Source organism: Topomyia yanbarensis, chromosome 2 (assembly GCF_030247195.1).
Source record: "Topomyia yanbarensis strain Yona2022 chromosome 2, ASM3024719v1, whole genome shotgun sequence".
Classification (NCBI taxonomy): domain Eukaryota; kingdom Metazoa; phylum Arthropoda; class Insecta; order Diptera; family Culicidae; genus Topomyia; species Topomyia yanbarensis.
The window spans coordinates 310215630-310233373 of record NC_080671.1 but is presented as its reverse complement, the minus strand read 5'-3'; the positions used below and the strand labels follow the sequence as shown (position 1 = coordinate 310233373).

The 17744-nt window shown below is 37.0% G+C and overlaps 1 protein-coding gene across 2 annotated transcripts in view; it reads left to right on the top strand.

The window, feature by feature from the left end:
- Nucleotides 1-17744, top strand: part of LOC131683542 (neurobeachin-like protein 1) — a 181786-nt gene that overhangs the window by 44742 nt on the left and 119300 nt on the right. The window lies entirely within an intron of this gene.

Below are 17744 nucleotides of genomic sequence, written 5' to 3'. Positions count from 1 at the left end.
ATAGCCCACGCTTGGCAATTGTCTTACACGATCATTTGTTTAGTTTTAGGGAAAGCACATTTTGAGTGAATCTACTATCTACTCTCACTGACCGATGATGATTTGGTCTAATGTTCCCAAAAAAGCAAGTTGTGCGGAATATGTTTATCACCACTAGTTATGGAATTTGAGTTTCGACTTCGACTCATCAGAGGTCGTTATCAACTTGTGACAGGTGACAGGACTAAGCTAGAGCCGGATTGACGCTAGCTCCACAGACGGAGGCACGATTTATGTTACTGAGCTAATTCTTTAACTAATTTAGTTTTAGGTTTTGTGCTTTTCTAGCACAAAAATGGTGCTACCCAATTTCCTCCTTCGGTAATCAGGCATCAGTAGCATTTGGCTTATATGGCACGTTCCGCATGTTGACCGGAGATTTGTGCGGTGCCGTAATTTCTTTTTTCATGATTTTCTTGATGGGAAGGATTGGAGAAGTAGTGAGGGATAAGAAAATTAACGACACAGAGAACATAGACAATACGGAAGTATTGGTTCTCAGAATTTCCCAGAAAACTCTATTGCTCTTTATCACACTGGGTAAGGAACAATTGCATATCCATGAGTTTCCGTTGTCTGTACACAGGTTCATCAATGTATGGAGAACCAAATACGCAATTGCATTACTGCAAGACAGTTGCATATCAATTGATATGAAGTTCCGTAATCGGATTCACAAAGATCACACGAATAATACTCAGCACGCTGAATAGTAACCATGTGATAATTAAGTTTGTAATGCCCAGTCAGTGTCTTAACTAGAATAGTGCAATTTTGCTTGAAAAAATATAGCAAATTTTTAGACATTTTCCGACTCAGATCTGGCAGAAAAGCGTTTTTTAAACGCAAGTTACGCCAACGCGAATCTTTTGCTTTATCCAACTTATCGACAGAGGTAGAAGTGGTTTTGAATAACGAAATCAGTCGTAGCGTCCGCTTTAGCCAATTCGTCCGCCCATTCATTTTCATTAATACCGGAATGACTGTCTACCCATAAAAGGTAGATAGCATTTGAAATGCTAAGTTCTTCGATTTGAGTTCGACATGCCATTACTAATTTCGACCTCGAATCTACTGAACGAAGTGCTTTTAGGGGACCAAATTCCGCAAATTCCGTGCTGAAGTTCCGATTGTACACCACACAGAATCGCGAAGATTTCTGTTTGTAATACAGTAATTTATTTAATCTACAAGTCTCGTTGAATTTGAAACATTTGTACAGAGGCTTTTCCAACCACATCACCCAGAGGATCGAAGAGCATTTCTATATGCTTGCGAGCCAACTTAAATGCCTTCGACCCGTCCCTGTGTCTGTGATTCAAAGCTCCTCTACATAACTTTTTGAGTCGAACAAGTTCGGTATTCCACCAAGCTGTTCCTCTAGAAGCACGCATAACTCGAAGCGGACAAGCCTCTTGGATGCTGCTACTATTAATGAGTTTGTTTTATCTTCATTTATCGACTTCTTCCAAGTTACTTGGAAATTCAATCGTCGAAAGATGCCCATGAAACCTGATAGCCAAGCCCTCTCCGTTCGTAGATTTAGGATTACAGTATGTGACGATATCTAGCGTGACTAAACGTGATCAAAAACGATGTACTTATGATCAGATAACGACGGTTCAAGCTCGTTCGGTATGAGCCAGTTTGCCGACTCATGCGTAATACCGTCAGAGCAGAGAGTTACATTTAACACCTTTTCTCTGCCACTTTGTGCAAATGCCCGGCCATTTCACTAAGTTTATGCAAATTTACACTAAATATTCCATCAATTCGGTGCCTCTCAAATTGACATCTGAGCTGCCCCACATTATGTGAAGGGTATTTGTACCACCGCCGATTATGAGGGTAAACCCATTTCTTCTACAGTATGACACAACACTTTTGAAATCTTCAGAAAATGATGGTTCATTAAATAAAAATTTTGTTTGACTTTTGCTCTCTTTTTAACTGAGCTTTACCGAACCGATAGTAATGAATAGAAATAAAAAAAGGTTATTGATTTGCGGTCCATCATATGATTTATAACAAATATAAATATTTTCCCACGCTGAGCTTGAATCAAACAATATCATACTTAATTAACTAAATTAAGTCTTCTTGCTAGCTTATTTTTGGCATCCGGGTTAGATGTAAAAGGAGATAAAAAATATTATGCTCCCCGTTTACAGTCCCGGTAGTCACGAACGTACATCCTCCGGAACTTCAAACTTGTGTTGGGCGGTGAAGAACAGTAGCCCCAGAAGCTGCCGAAAGTCCGCCTTGACGTAAATCTCATCATCCATGATAAGATAATGAGGCCTCATCAGCATCTGGGTGTACAGTTTCTGAACACGTGACTTTCCCACCGTATTTTGCAATTTGTCGCGATTTAGAGCCTTGAATTAAACCGCCGATCAATACAAATAATGCGTATCCATTCGCCGATCACATGGACATCCATTCACCGATCCCTTGTTATTGCTCATCTTCTGGCCGATTTACAATTTATAAATGAAAATTTTAGTAAATTACTAAAATTTTCATTTATAAACAGCTAATCGGCCAAAAGATGCGCAATAACAAGTGATTGGTGAATGGATGTTCATGTGGTCGGTGAATGGAATTCTCATTATTTGTATTGATCGGCGAATGGCCCTCTAGTGTAGTTGGGCGTTTCCGCTATTTTTCACTTTCCAATAATTCCTTTGTAAATTTGCGTATTTTCCCGTAGTGATGGTTAATGTACTCTAGTTGATAACGGACATCTATTAGATTTCTTTTGATCTTATTTTTTAATGAACTTCGAAAGTTAAAATGAATGTTAATTGATCGAAGATAAGCCTTGCCCGGTAGTTTTGCATCATATAGATATAATTATTCTACCGGTTTATACAAGAATTTCGCTTAAGACTCCATACTTCAACCTGCAACACAGGAACCATAACTCCGATTCCAATGTAATTCAATAGCAGTCAATACGAATGCTGTAGCTTTCATTTGGGACTAAAACTTAGTCACTTTCCCGAAGTTTCCGGCTCCGCCGAAACTTCAATGTGGGTTTGATTGGGCATCAGTGAGCTGAATCTATAAATCCCAGCAATTTTGAACAAATTTTATGCAGTGTTTCACCTTTTAGATAACATGCTGATACCGATTTATATGGGAATTCCATGCGAGCCGCACTCTTCAACTCGTAACTCCGGAACCGGATGTCGCAAATGAATCAAAGCAGTGTAACCTGGGCGAGGTGCACAGGATGATCCAGTTAAAGAAGAACTCAGACAGCGATAATTCGTTCACCGGTAACCGCTGCCGATAAGGCACTGGAGGTAGGCAAAGTTACGGTTGGATGGTCGAGGTGCCCATTGAGAGCCGCCCCACGAGTGAATAAATAAGTCTCCAGCCGCAGAAAGCTTTTTCCGACTGCCATGCAGAAACTGCCAGCCTGTGTGGATGGTCAAGAACTGGATGTGAGTCGAGGAGTGGTGCTGTAACCCTGTTGAAGGAACTAACTACTAAGTAGTTGTATTAGAATGGGTGCTATACACTTTAAAAAGCCCTTCCTGAAGTAATTACCGGGAAGGCATCAGCTTCTGGGCAAGAGCAGTGGTGGCAGTCCAAACCCGTTCCCTGAGACGTTGAGTATTGTACATTTATTCCTGCGTACTTTGTGCTTATTCGAAAGGTTTTTCTGCCTTCAAATAGCACACACACACTCACACATACAAACATTTGCCGAACTCTATGAACTGAGTTGAGTGGTAAAAGAGACTCATCCATCCGGGCTTCGGTTAACCAGTCGATGTTCAGAGCGATTGCATAGCATTTCTATACTGTCCATAAAAGCATAATAGTCCCATATGGATTTTTGTCGAAAATGAGTTATCTGTTCTATTTTATTCTGTATCACCACTGAATCACAATGCACAAATAAGATTACCAGATTTGTTTAGAAAATATCGAAAATATACCAAAACATGGTTGTCCCGTCCATAAGGCTAAATGAAAATGTAAATCTTCAACAGCGTTTTTCTCGCCATGCTGTTTTTCAATATGGGGCTCTTATACTTTTATGGTCAGTTTAATTCACCTTCAAAATTTTGATTTATAGCAAAAATATATTTTCTGGGACCATCGGCACAAAAAAATAGTCCATTTGCAGCCGATTTTCGATGTTTGGCTCTTCTGGAAAGAAAAAAGACCTTTTAAACGGTGTACTATATTCTGCTGTTTTATCAGTAATATTGGGCGATTTTGGGACTGTTGAAAAATCGAAAATCGGTTAAAAAATGATAACGTAGCTCATTTTGTTGTGCCTAAGTCCTCAAAAAATGGCATTATGACATAAATCACAACAGTTCTCAAACATTGTTTTGTATTGCATTTGATGAGACCGACAGCCTATACTAGGTCATTCGAAAAGTTCAAAATACTGTAGTACCGTGTAGGGGAACATGGGGAAACTTGACCAGATTTTCAGTTAAACCTACTTTGATCTCTAGATAAGTTTTCAATCCTTCAAAATTTGTTTAAATGTAATATGAAAAGTATTGTGTGTATTCATGATTTATTGCAGAATTTTCTAATTCTTTTTTTTAAGCTATAAAAGTTTTTCTTTGATCCTTTTTTCTGGTCAAGCTCTCCACCTCCGACTTGACCAAGGTCTGCGGAGATTTGGCCAGCGAATTATGAAAAATTAGAACAAAAAATAATGTCATAAAACTAGCTTTTACCATTTTTTCCATATTGTCGAGATCTTGGATACCAGTAAAAATATCAAATGGTTGCATTTTAAGAATTTTAATGTTTTTAATGTATTTTCTTTTTGGGATTAACTGTACTGGAATCAGCTATATAAATCTTAACTTAATTTACTAATACTATAAAGATATAGACTGATGTTTAATGTTTTTTTCCGACGTGATTAATATTAGCAGTAAGTATCACAGAATAGTAAATATCAGAAATTTTGTATCTTTTATCAGTTAATTGCCACTTAGTCAAGTCTTCCCATAATATATTGGTCAAGTCTCGTCAATATTAGTTCTTGGCGAATTTCGCGCCAAATCGTATTCAGAGTTGGCAGCACCCTCTCAGATTCTAATGAAACTTGAAGACTTTGTCACAAAAAGCCACTTTGCATATTTTGTTTTTCCAAAAATGATCTAGACTGTCTTTTGAAAAGGGCCAAACTTTCTTTTACCAATTTTTTTTCAAATCTATAGCCATTTCCAAAAATGACAAGTCCTACAAAAAAATATTGTAGGAGTGGTTTTCACAAAATTAGTCAAATTTTCGAATAAAAATATTGAATAAAATCTTCATTGACTCCTGCACCGAAAAAAATCAATTTTTAATCATTTAAAGTCGATTATCAAAAAAACCATTTTTGATTTGGATGAAATTTTGTTCCAAGATAGTTAATCATGTTCTCTACCTACCGTAAAAAATTCAAGTTGGCCACTTTCAAGGAAAAAAAGTTATTTGAAAAAAACTTTTCCTTGTCCAAACTGAATTTTTTCTTCAGTGTATTTTTATCGAAAACTAAACCAATGAAAGTCATAATCATCTCAGAATCCAATAAAACTCAGTTTGTGAGAAGATATTGTCTAATTTAGCAACTAAGCATATTTTTATTAAGGGGTTAACTATTTTTTTCATTTTTCATGAAATCGAAATTTTTATTACTTTATCTGAAAGTACAACTCATTGAGAATGTTTTTTTAAAATTTTTATAAAGATTCGAGAAATAGATCGAAAGTTACAACGCTTTCAAGGGCGCTTCGTCTACCAAGAGCAGTGGTAATTTGAAATTTTAAACTCGATTATCTCGAAATGTCGTTTTACTACAAGTGGTTTTTGCCTGATCACGATTGCCGAAAAACTATTCAATCAATTTTCTTAATTTTTTTTTCAATTGATCGTAATTAATTTTTCTCGTACTTTAACGATTCCTTTTTTATTCATAAATTTTTGTTTCATGGATAAGAATTTTTTAATACAATTTTTGGAGTGTAAGCAGCGATTTTTTACTAAAAACGTTCTCGAATGCAGGAAAAAAAAATATTTATTAAACTAATCGTTAAGGTATGAGGTATACTCATATACGAATGGAATTTTTTGAGTTTTGGGATTTTAGATGATCTATTGGTCTTCAATCGCGATCACCGCAAACTCTTAAATAAAAAAGGGTTTCGGGGAAAAAGCCATAACTCCGCCAATTATCAGTTTATTTTTATAACCTTATGCTTGTTTATTTTACTGAAAAATGTACTACAAAAATATTATAAGTTTATTGTAATGAAATCATTGCTTTATTCCTTTACGTAAATTTAAACTTTCTAGACATTTTTATCACTAAAATGTATGTAACCCCTTAATCAAGAATCCCATTGAAAAGAGTTTATGTTGTTAAACAAATATTCCATTATCACTTTTTTATTTTCTTGTTTAGTACTGAGGAAGAATCAAAGAAAGAAATAACCACCACAACATTATGTATTGAATTTTACATAATTATTTATTTATTTTTATATATTATATTTGTCTAAAAACTATCTTCATGCATGTTATTTTGTATTATTTCTATACAAGGAAAATATTTTTTGTTCACCTTCTGAATTACAATACCTTTTCGTCTCTACTTTGCCCCCAGGAATAGGCACAAAATTGTGGAATTTTTGAGTTCCAGATATTGTTTTGGCGTTATTATACAGCTCTTAGAGTTTTTCTGAAATTTTGTTGTACTGTTCAGTGAATATAAAGCAGAAAATTAATTTTGTGATATTTTTATCAGTTTGTTCAACTGCCTAGTTATATAAGTCTCGGAGACTTGTTATGGTATTTCCATAGTCGCGAGCATTCGCTTGTGCCATCAATAGCATCACAGGGTCCTTTTCCAAGGGATGCTGCAACAAAATACCATTCTGCGCTTAACTCATACTTTGACTGGAATCTATACAAGCTTGCAAAGTTTTTCTTATTTTAATATTGTGCTGCTACTTCATCGTCTGATTTAAATAAATTTTAGAAAAGTTTGTCAATTGTTTCATAAAATTTATCACTTTTGAGAGGAACAAATGAACTGCAGTCTACAAGTCTTTCAGTCTTCTTGTCTTCCAATCTTACAGTCTTACAGTCTTCTAGTCTTCCAGTCTTTTAGTCTTTCAATCTTCTAGTCTTCATTCAAGTTTGTTATGAATATATACCAAATTCATTACCGACACTTTTTGCATGTATCAGGCATCTAGCAGGTGGGAAAATGGATTCTGAGATGATTATGACTTTCATTGGTGTAGTTTTCGATAAAAATACACTGAAAAAAAAAATTAGTTTGGACAAGGAAAAGTTTTTTTCAAATGACTTTTTTTCCTTGAAAGTGCCCAACTTGAATTTTTGACGGTAGGTAGGGAACATAATTACCTATCTTGCAACAAAATTTCATCGAAATCAAAAATGGTTTTTTTTTGTAAATTGACTTTAAATTTTTAAAATCGATTTTTTGCAGTGTAGGAGTCAATGAAGAATTTTTTCAATATTTATATTTGAAAATTTGACTAATTTTGTGAAAATCACTCCTACAACATTTTTTTGTAGGATTTATCATTTTCAGACTATAGCCATATGAAAAAAAAAATGGTAAAAAAAATTTGGCCCTTTTCAAAAGACAGTCTAGATCATTTTTGGAAAAACAAAGTATGCAAAGTGGCTTTTTGTGACAAAGTTCTCATGTACAGAAAGTTGCATTAAAATCTGAGAGGGGCTGCCAACAATTGTTCAAGTTGGCGCGAAATTCGTCTCTTACATTCAATATCGTGCAATTTTTAGAAATAACTACTCCAATATTCAAATATTTTAATGTGTAACTATTTCACTACTTCATAAGGAATAATAAGATACATAACCCGATCAGAAATTTACATCAGTATTATATAAAAATAAGATATTATATCATAGCAAAATACATATCTCTATTTGATATAAAGTATGGCTGGATAGTTGTTAAATTTTCAATTTTTTATATCAAGAAAATGTATCGGTTATATCTTATTATATCCCAGTCCCTTTTAATTTAAAACATAATTTTATCTTGTTTTTTTTATATATTTAGTTTATTTGACACGGCGTATAGCGGTAGCTTAACGGAGCCATGGATCTTTTATGTGTTTATAATATGTAAAAAATAAAAATAAAAACAAATATTATTGATTGTCCGTTGGATCTCGTACGCGCAACTTTTTATTGCGAGCGGAGACCTTCTTTCACGGCTCGCCCACTGCATCATGGGGACCATTTAATTCTCTCCTGTCCTCCACATCAAGGTCATCATCGTTAAAAGTGCCTTGGTGCTCGCGACTTCGGCCATCTATGGGAGCTGTCCATCAATGTCAGCTTCTTTCTCCGAACAGCCTAGATAAGCCGTGTAGTGTCGGTAGTGGTTGTTTCAACCGGCTAAGAATTACACTACGGACTACCTGTTCTGGTGGTAACACCAAACAGGGAACCCCAATTCCATAGTGTCATGCGACCCGTGCTATGGGTAAAATTGTTGAGGGGGTTTAAAATATTCTCATTGGCGAACGGAGCCTGGGAAGAGCCGGGCGAACTCCCCAGTAACTGGCTGTGGTCCACTAGGAGGTTGATAACTCTATTATTTTTCTCCGGACAGAACCAGCCTAGAGGCCGCGTGGCATCCGGCGGGTTGAAGTATGTCAGTTATGGAAATAACTGTCAAATTCATTCCCAAAGGTGGCCGCGTCACTTATGAGGAGGCAAAGAGCTTTAGACCGATCAGTCTGACCTCCTTCCTTCTCAAATCAGTGGAACGTTTAATCGACCACTACATTCGGGATGGTAGCTTGGGCGAGCACCCGCTGCATGCAATGCAACATGCATATCAGCGGGGGAAGTCTACTACCATCCTGTTACACAATGTTGTCTACAACATTGAAAAAGCTTTTTCACAAAAGCAATCAAGTTTAGGCAAGGTGCGGAAAACTCGCTCACCGCCATGAGCGTACATGAATTTGTTTCCTTATACATCGTCGGGGGTTTACGCTCTCTTTAAAAAGATACAGACCTACACAACTCGTTCCACATCACACCGTATGCGATTACGAAGAGAGAGAGAATCGGAAATCGTAATGAGTGCCATCGAACATATTCGGCAGCGAACATGTTCGTTCGGAAAAATGATCCAAATCTTCGTGCGCAATCCTGAAACTGAACGATTGAAATATATGGATGGCCTGAAAATATCGGTAGGAGTCAGTGTCCGCCTGGACACCGCACGGAGTGGCAATTCCTGCTGTGTAGGTTCAACTCGCAGTCATTTCCTTGCTGCGTGTTAATTTTATCATGCGCTATACATGTTATCGCTCGTGTTGAACTCTACCATTGTATGCACAAATGCCGTACTTGCGATGTAGACAAGATGGTAATGTAAATTGGGTTAGATTTGTTTGGATTTAGTTTAATTTTCAATGTTTAGGCGCGTTCGGCTCCTTTCATGCGCTACATTCGAGAGGAAACTTAGATGTCTTCTTTTCTATGCTAATAAATAATCTCGAAAGTTGTGCGTTTTATAGCGTATCATTGCGCTAAAATAGCTCACTACTTTCGGTGATAGGCCTTTGCATAGAATTTTCTTGTTTTTAACTGTAATGATAATATCTTTTGCTTCAATCATATGATTATCCACGTTTAGGTGGTTTTGGCATGAGGCGAAGCTGGCCCATATTATAACTCAAATTGATGTCTAAATAAATTAAGTGATAACAGTTTTGGTTGAAACCTGACTCAGTTTCGAGATCAAACAAAAACGCATTCGAACTAGGGCATACGAGTCCGGCGCATAAAGTTCATACCTTTTTGTGTGCATGAAATTAGGTGTGAATAAACAGATAGAAAGGGAATCATATGTATCAACTAATAACAATATCATACAATATAATAGATAAATCGAAATTTTAAAAACAGTTTACCAAACGAAATTTTCACTGAAATGCTGTTAAGTTTATTAAGTCTCTTGGAACTAATAATTGGAATGTGGATTGCGTGAAATTTAGTAACAAGGATCACCGTTCTGGCGAAGTAACTATTGGTGTTTGCTTCAGGCAAGATTTGTTCACAAAAATATATAAGGCTAGTAACTAGGACTATAACCATTCATTTATGCGCTTACAATCGTATTATCTAGAGCACTGCAGTTATTGATATTAGTCTGAAAGGATTCCGCTGTAGCAGTGCTGCCAGGGATATTTTAAGTTAGCTGCGAAAATAAAATTTGTAGATAATTCGTTATATTGCATTATTATTGAAAACTGATAAAAACACATAAACGTAGACTATCTTTGTCTTTTTTCCTGTGCTATGGGCTATTGAACAATTTGGCAGCCCATAGCACTCTGATAGAAGCATCACTCTTAATAATAAGAGGTTTTTAGTGTTTTTTGATACAAACAAATCAAAAAAAATTAGCATGAAAGGTTTCGAGTGATCGGTGTGAATGAATTTGTTTATAGACATCATTCAAAAACCGGGGATGGAAAACGTGTGCAACTTTCGTAGCCATATATTTTTCCAATCATAATAACTGGCCAACAACATTTCGATCCGCCTCAAATTTTTTAAAATCACAGTATTTTCAAATCGATTGGAATTTCTGAATCGGACAAGATCGGTTGAGTTTGAATCTAATATTAATAGAAGACCACATGTTATACAATACTTTCAGAGAAAATCACGGTGTAACGATACTTTCCTAAGATACAAATTTGAAAAATGATACATGGTTAATTTTACGAAGATGCGAATTTTAATCCAGGTCGCAATTCTATAATTGTGAGTATTGTGCGAATTATATTAGAATTTGAACTAAACTGTTCTCATTAGGGTCAGACTCAAAAAAATGTGAAAAGCCTTCAGGCAGCACAGAAAAGCTGTTAGGAAAACTTAGAGTCTCAAACCGAATTACATCTTTGAGTTTATATAAAAAAATGTATGTTTAATAATGTTCTTGTGTGGTGTCAGATGGAAGAAGTGATGACAATCCTGTAAAAGCTTAGCTATCTGCTGAGAATGGTGTTCATTGCGATAACTGGGGCACTTACGACACAGAACTGCGTAGAACTGAAGAACTTATAAATACTATCAATTTGGACAGTCTTCGGCTATCTTTTCCAAGCATCTGGATTTTTGCAAAGATTCTAGGGGAATTCTATTGTGCTTTGGAAAGTAAAAATTGAGTAGTAGCTTATTTCTGAAAGAGAAGCACATACCACAGAGAACAGACGTCCATCTTTAGCGTTCAACTTGTGTAAAAATCACTAACGTTATCGAAGCTAATTGGGATATCTCCACCCGGTGCGTTACTGTCGTCATATTTTTAGTGACCAAGCTCGATAGATTGAAAATCGAATTGTAAAGCCTGAAGATATTTAGGTTTGAAGGAAACCATTTTTGTTGTAAAAATCACTTTCAACTGTCCAAACAAAAGGTTCTTTTGAATTTTTTTTCCAGAAATAGTCGTATTATCCAGTGTAGCGCATTCCTCTGTATTTGACTCCTAAAGTGCATAGACTCTGGGTCTTACTATAAAAATTGATTCCGTTAGACACTAGTTACACTGTTACCAGTTATATTATATATAAATAATACATTTCTTTGCATTGTAATCAATAAATATAACACGTATAGCATAAAGTATAGTTAACCCTTAAATGCATTACGCTGTTTTAAAACAATATTACCCAAAACATCTCAAAATTATCACAGTAATGTATTGAAACTATGAAATAACTTTCACAAAATAAAAAAAGAAATATTTGCGCCTTTGAGGGTTAATATGCCTCCCATGTTTGGAAATAAAGTAAAATGTGATATCAATTGATACAAAAAATATCTGTTGCGTATTTTTAAAAGACCTATTATGTACAACAATAATGTTGCCAAAAACGGAATCCATTTGTTGCCAAAATCTGAGTGTACCGAAAAGGGAGTATGCGAAAATTGGAACGTGCCAAAAACGTAATCTTACTGTACTATCAATGAACAGCCTCCAAGAAACATAAAACACACATATCGTCAATACTTCATCCATTCCATTACACGTTGAATAACCTTGTCAATACGCTCCAGTATTGACAAAACAACTGAACGTGTAAGGACCGCTAATATGGAACACAAACAAGTCAAACATTCTTCACTAGTATATATGATGATTGACAGCAGGAAAAACAAAAAGCACCACAAAAAGGATAAGCAATCAAAAACAATATTTAGAGAACAATATTTAGAACAGATGGATAAATCGTCGTACCCGGAACATCACGTTCCAGATCCATTCTTGACCGCTCATCATTCCGAATTAGATCCACATAACATCACTGTGAACAGTCTAGTGAAAGAAACCGATTCCACGCACCCCGGCTTGGTCACAAAGTCAACTTACTGTACTATCATACTACAAATTATGTAAAACATCAAACTGTCTTGAAAACAAAAACTCCAAAGTCTGTTAATGATTAGCGGCTCTTAAGCGTTCAATAATCCATTGTGGTATAACAAAGTTGGGTTGACGATGTGCATCAAAAATATTGAACCCGTAAAGTCCGCTATTCATTTATACCTACGAGGAATATCAACGATATACAAAGGGACAATCTGCTCGCTTAGCATATTACAAACACGCACATGCACTCGACGGACACTACACCACTTCATCGATACAAAACACCGCGGCAGCGTCAATGCAAACAATCGCAAGCACCGCTCCCGCTCGCGTGCGGTGGGAATTGAATCGATTTTCGATTTAGACGAACATAGATCGCGATCCAAATTTTTGAGGAAGAATCGCATTGCAGAACGGATCCGCTCATCATTGTTCGGATACAATTCCGAACATGTATCGGAAAGAACCTAAATCGCAGCGATCCAAGGTGAGCGTAAGAGAGAAAAAATACGAACATGTGAGCTACCATATTCGCTTGGCTTTAGCCGATCGGGAGCTCAACAGATGACACTCATAAACAAGAAAGACAGAATAAAGCATCGGAGGTGGGTGAGTGTGCGTGAGCCTTGAGTGAGCATAAAACGATGCGATTCTTCCTATCCTTGAGTTTAGGAGTTTTTCTCGATATTGAAGGTGCTTTTGACAACGTGTTTTTCGAATCCATTTTGGAAGCAGCACGAGATCATGGAGTACCTTCATATATCACGAACTGGATACACGCAATGCTTAGCAACCGACATCTGTGCTCATCGTTAAGACAAGTAGAGATGAGGAAACTGAGTGTCTGCGGATGTCCTCAAGGTGGTGTGCTGTCACCACTTCTATGGAACCTTGTCGCCGATAGCTTGTTGATTTGATGCAACAAGCCTTATGTGTTGTTGAGCGGTGGTGTCTTCATGTTGGACCATCAGTTAATCCAAATAAAACCTCAATAGTGCTTTTCACGCAACGAAGGATTGCAACCGGAGCTCGTCCATTGCAGTTTTTTTGACTCTGAAATTATTGTCGAAGATCAAGTTAAGTACGTTGGGGTAATTCTCGACTCAAAACTTAATTGGACAGCTCACATCGATTTCAGGATCAAGAAAGCTTGCATGGCCTTTGGCGAATGTAGACGGGCTTTCGGCAAATCTTGGGGACTCAAACCCAAGTACATTCAGTGGATCTACACAACAATAGTTTGACCAATACTGGCATACGGGTGCCTTGTTTGGTGGCAGAAGGGAGAAGTCATGACAATCCGATCAAAGTTAAACCATCTTCAGAGGATGGTCTTGATGGCGATGACTGGTGCGTTCTCGACAACACCTACTGCTGCTCTCGAGGCACTCTTGAACATAAAACCACTACATGTGTTTCTGAAACAAGAAGCACTTTCTTGTGCATACCGTCTTAGGGTTACTGGGCTCCCAATAGATCGTGTAACTAGCCACACAAGACTGTTGTCCCAAATGGTTACTTGGGATGAATATACACTTGCTCCCAGTGACCTTACACTCACATGTAGTTTTCCTTCTAAAACTTTCAATGTGAGAATTCCTCTTCGTGAGAAATGGCTGTCTGGCTGGATGGAGCGACAACTTGAAGAATACGTAGTTCGTTATACGGACGGTTGTTTGTTGGAGGGCCGAGCCGGTGCTGGTGTCTATTGTCATGAGATGAGATTAAACCAATCTCATTCGCTTGGTAGATACTGTACCGTATTCCAAGCAGAAATCTTTGCGATTCTGTGTGGCGTACAATCCGCACTTCAACAGGGAATTTGCGGTAAAAGAATCTATTTTTGCTCTGACAGTCAGGCTGCCCTGAAAGCACTTAGTTCGGCAGATTCGAGATCGAAATTAGTAATCGCATGTCGAACTCAAATCGAAGAACAGCATTTCAAATGGTATCTACCTTCTAAGGGTACCCGGTCATTCCGGTATTACTGGAAATGAATGGGTGGACGAATTGGCTAGAGCTGACGCTGCGACTGATTTCGTTGGTCCAGAACCAGTTCTACCACTGTCAATAAGTTGGATAAAGCACAAGATTCGCTCTTGGGCTGCATTCGAACATGCCAACCATTGGCGTAGCTTGCAAACTTGCGTTCAAACAAAGGCTTTTCTGCCGGATGTGAGTCCGAAAATGTCAAGAAATTTGTTGCATTTTTCCAAGCACAACTGCAGTATTCTGGTCAGTGCACTGACTGGACATTGCGAACTCAATTATCACATGGCTACTATTCAGCGCGCTGAGTATTATTCATGTGATCTTTGTGAATCCGATTACGGAACATCATATCATTTGATATGCAATTGCCCTGTATTAATGCAATTGCGCATCCGGATTTTTAGTTCTCCATACATAGATGAACCTATGTACAGAGAGCTGAAATTTAAGGATATGCTTTTGTTCCTAACCCAGTGTGGTAAAGAGCTATAGTTTTTTAGACGTATTTGAATGACAATATCTCTTCGGGGGTGTTGTCGTTCTGTTATCTCAATATCCCCTCGGGGGTGTTGATATATCCGCTCACTGTTTGAGTAGAGGTTCTAAATCCCTCCGGGGGTTGGAAGTTTTATTCCTGCTGTTGTAGTACCTGCAGATCGTTCAGCATCACTCCGGGGGTGCAGAATGCTCTGTTTTAATTGTTCTGTGTCGTTGTTTTCCTTACCCCTAACCTTACCACTTCCCCAATCCTTCCCATCAGGAAAATGATGAAAAGACGATTCTTGGCAAGGCACAAATCTCCGATCAACATGGGGAACGTGCCATTTGAGCCAGACGCTACTGATTCCTGATTCCTGATTCTTTCGCGGCTCGCCTACTGCATCATGGGGACCATTTAATTCTCTCCTGTCCCCCACATCAAGGTCATCATCGTGCCTTGGTGCTCGCGACCAGATGTTCTTTCCTGCTTCTTGTACTTACGGGTGACCAATGTAAATCCATCGTCATTGTTATTATCTTCTTCACTGATGTTGCTTACAGTGGTTTTTGGGGTTTTTGACTGTCAATATGGACTGAACAGCTGCCACAAATTTGGCAACCGTTTGTGGTTCAGGTATTGGTATTGAAGACTCTTTTTTGGGTTGGTTTGCCGTGGATGCGTTGGCAATCGATAGAGATGCATTCTACTCTGTATCTTTCGCGCAAGGTTGTCCCTGGGATTATTATATCTTGGATTATATGGGATATTATATCACATGGATTAATATTTCAGATACTTTATATTTCATTGAGAGCGGCGAAAATATCTGGAAATATCAGAATTGTATTATTCTACTTCAAATGTAAAATCATTTATACTGACATATAATTTGCATTACTCACACATTAAGACAATGCGTTAGTGCAACTATGACAACAAATCAAGAGTACTTATTCAAAACCTCCTAAGTGACATTGAGCTCGAACTAAGAAAAACGAGGCGGAAGTTTCATGGACCTAAAACAAATCCCTATTAGAGAACAAATATGCGTTTTGATGGAACAATTATGCCAATATAGTCTAAGCACTATGCTCTTTAGGTAAATAATACTAAAAACATGAAATGTTTAGTGCTAAAGTAGTTTTTAAGCGCTTTAGAATGATGCGTCCTTTTGAAAATTATAGGACCTTTCACATAGGTCTTTTTTCGGGCCCAAGAATCATACGACGCTGAACATACGGCTTTTTCAGCAAAGGTAGCTCTTACGACGAATATTGAATTTCTTCAAAGTTTTCGACAAAATGAGCACCGGAATACGAATGTACTTCATTACTATGGTAAATAGTTGCACTGGATTTAACAGAAGTCTTGCAGAAAAAATTGCGGGAAACTTTAGTTTATATTAACAAATCATTGGCTGGAATGGCATGTTACTTTAGAATAACTAAGCTTTCCAATTATCATTTAATTTATTATACTTACTAAATTCAACTTGCAATTTTGTATGGGAAAATTAACTTTCACAAAATAATTCCTCCAGGAGTCGCCCATTACTTCCTAAAAATAAATCGTTATGTGGCTTTTATAGGAAATTTAACAAAGAAACAATGTCTCGAAAAGTACGAAACGATAAAATTTTCATTTTTTCTATCACCACTGATTTTGGTTGTCCAATTATACGCAATTTTGTTTTACTTTTCTCTTAATGTGTCTAAATCATTTAACTATACTGTTTGGCCACTTCGCAAGTGTTTTGAGGGATAAATTGAGGCTTTTTTGTACATAATAAGAGAAAGTTAAACATTTTGTATATAATTCGGCCATCAGCAGCAGTGACGCTATGAAAAGTGAAATTTTCATCAATCTTCAGGACTTCAATCGGTTTTTACTTAATAACTTTTTCCACAAGCATCAGATCGTTTCGCGGTCTTCTAGACTTTATTTCCTTGACAAATTTCCTATAAAAATCAGACATCTATTTATTTTTAGGAGTTAAAGGGCGACTCTTGGAAGAATTATTTTGCAAAAGACGATTTCCCCATTCAAAATCCCATGTAAACTTTAAATTCTGGGCGCAAAAATACAAAAGATACTCGGAGCAAAATTTTATTTTTTTATATAACCATGTCCACTCTAGTATCCATACAAAGTTTGATAAAAAATTACATCATTTAATGCAAATTTAAGAATTCAGAATATTTTCTATGAGGAAAGGATTTTTTTTTATTTAAAGCTTTAAAAAATACAGGATGAGATAGAAACAAGCATAAAAATATTTAAAAAATTAAGACCAAATAGTTGTTGACCGTTACTGATTATTGTTGAATCTCGTTTCTTGAATCGTTGAACCTTGTTTCTTCAACCAATACTCGGCGTTGAAAAACTCCAAATCGCATACTATACACTATACAAATTCACCAACGTTGGAAAACATTCGCATCTATAATTAGCAATGCACTATGCAACCTGTTTAGCAGCATTCGATTGCAAACAGGAAAATTTAATGGCACGGAAATGAAAAGTCGGAAACGGTACTAAAACCGCTTTATATAGGGAACTAGACCTGGCAATTCTGTCGCTTGTTTCGAAAAATGCGAGGTCTACTAAGCAAATATAATTGATGAAAAACTGTTGTGCCTACCTAGACCTCACCTTTTCCTCGGTGTGCCAAGGCGGATCAGTGCAATGGACCGCAGACAAGTTACTGTTAACCACTTTCCAGTTCCGAAGAAAGCGTTGGGGTCGAAAACTGCATCACCTGGCTGTTTTGGTTCGAACGTACTTCAGTTACAGAGACTA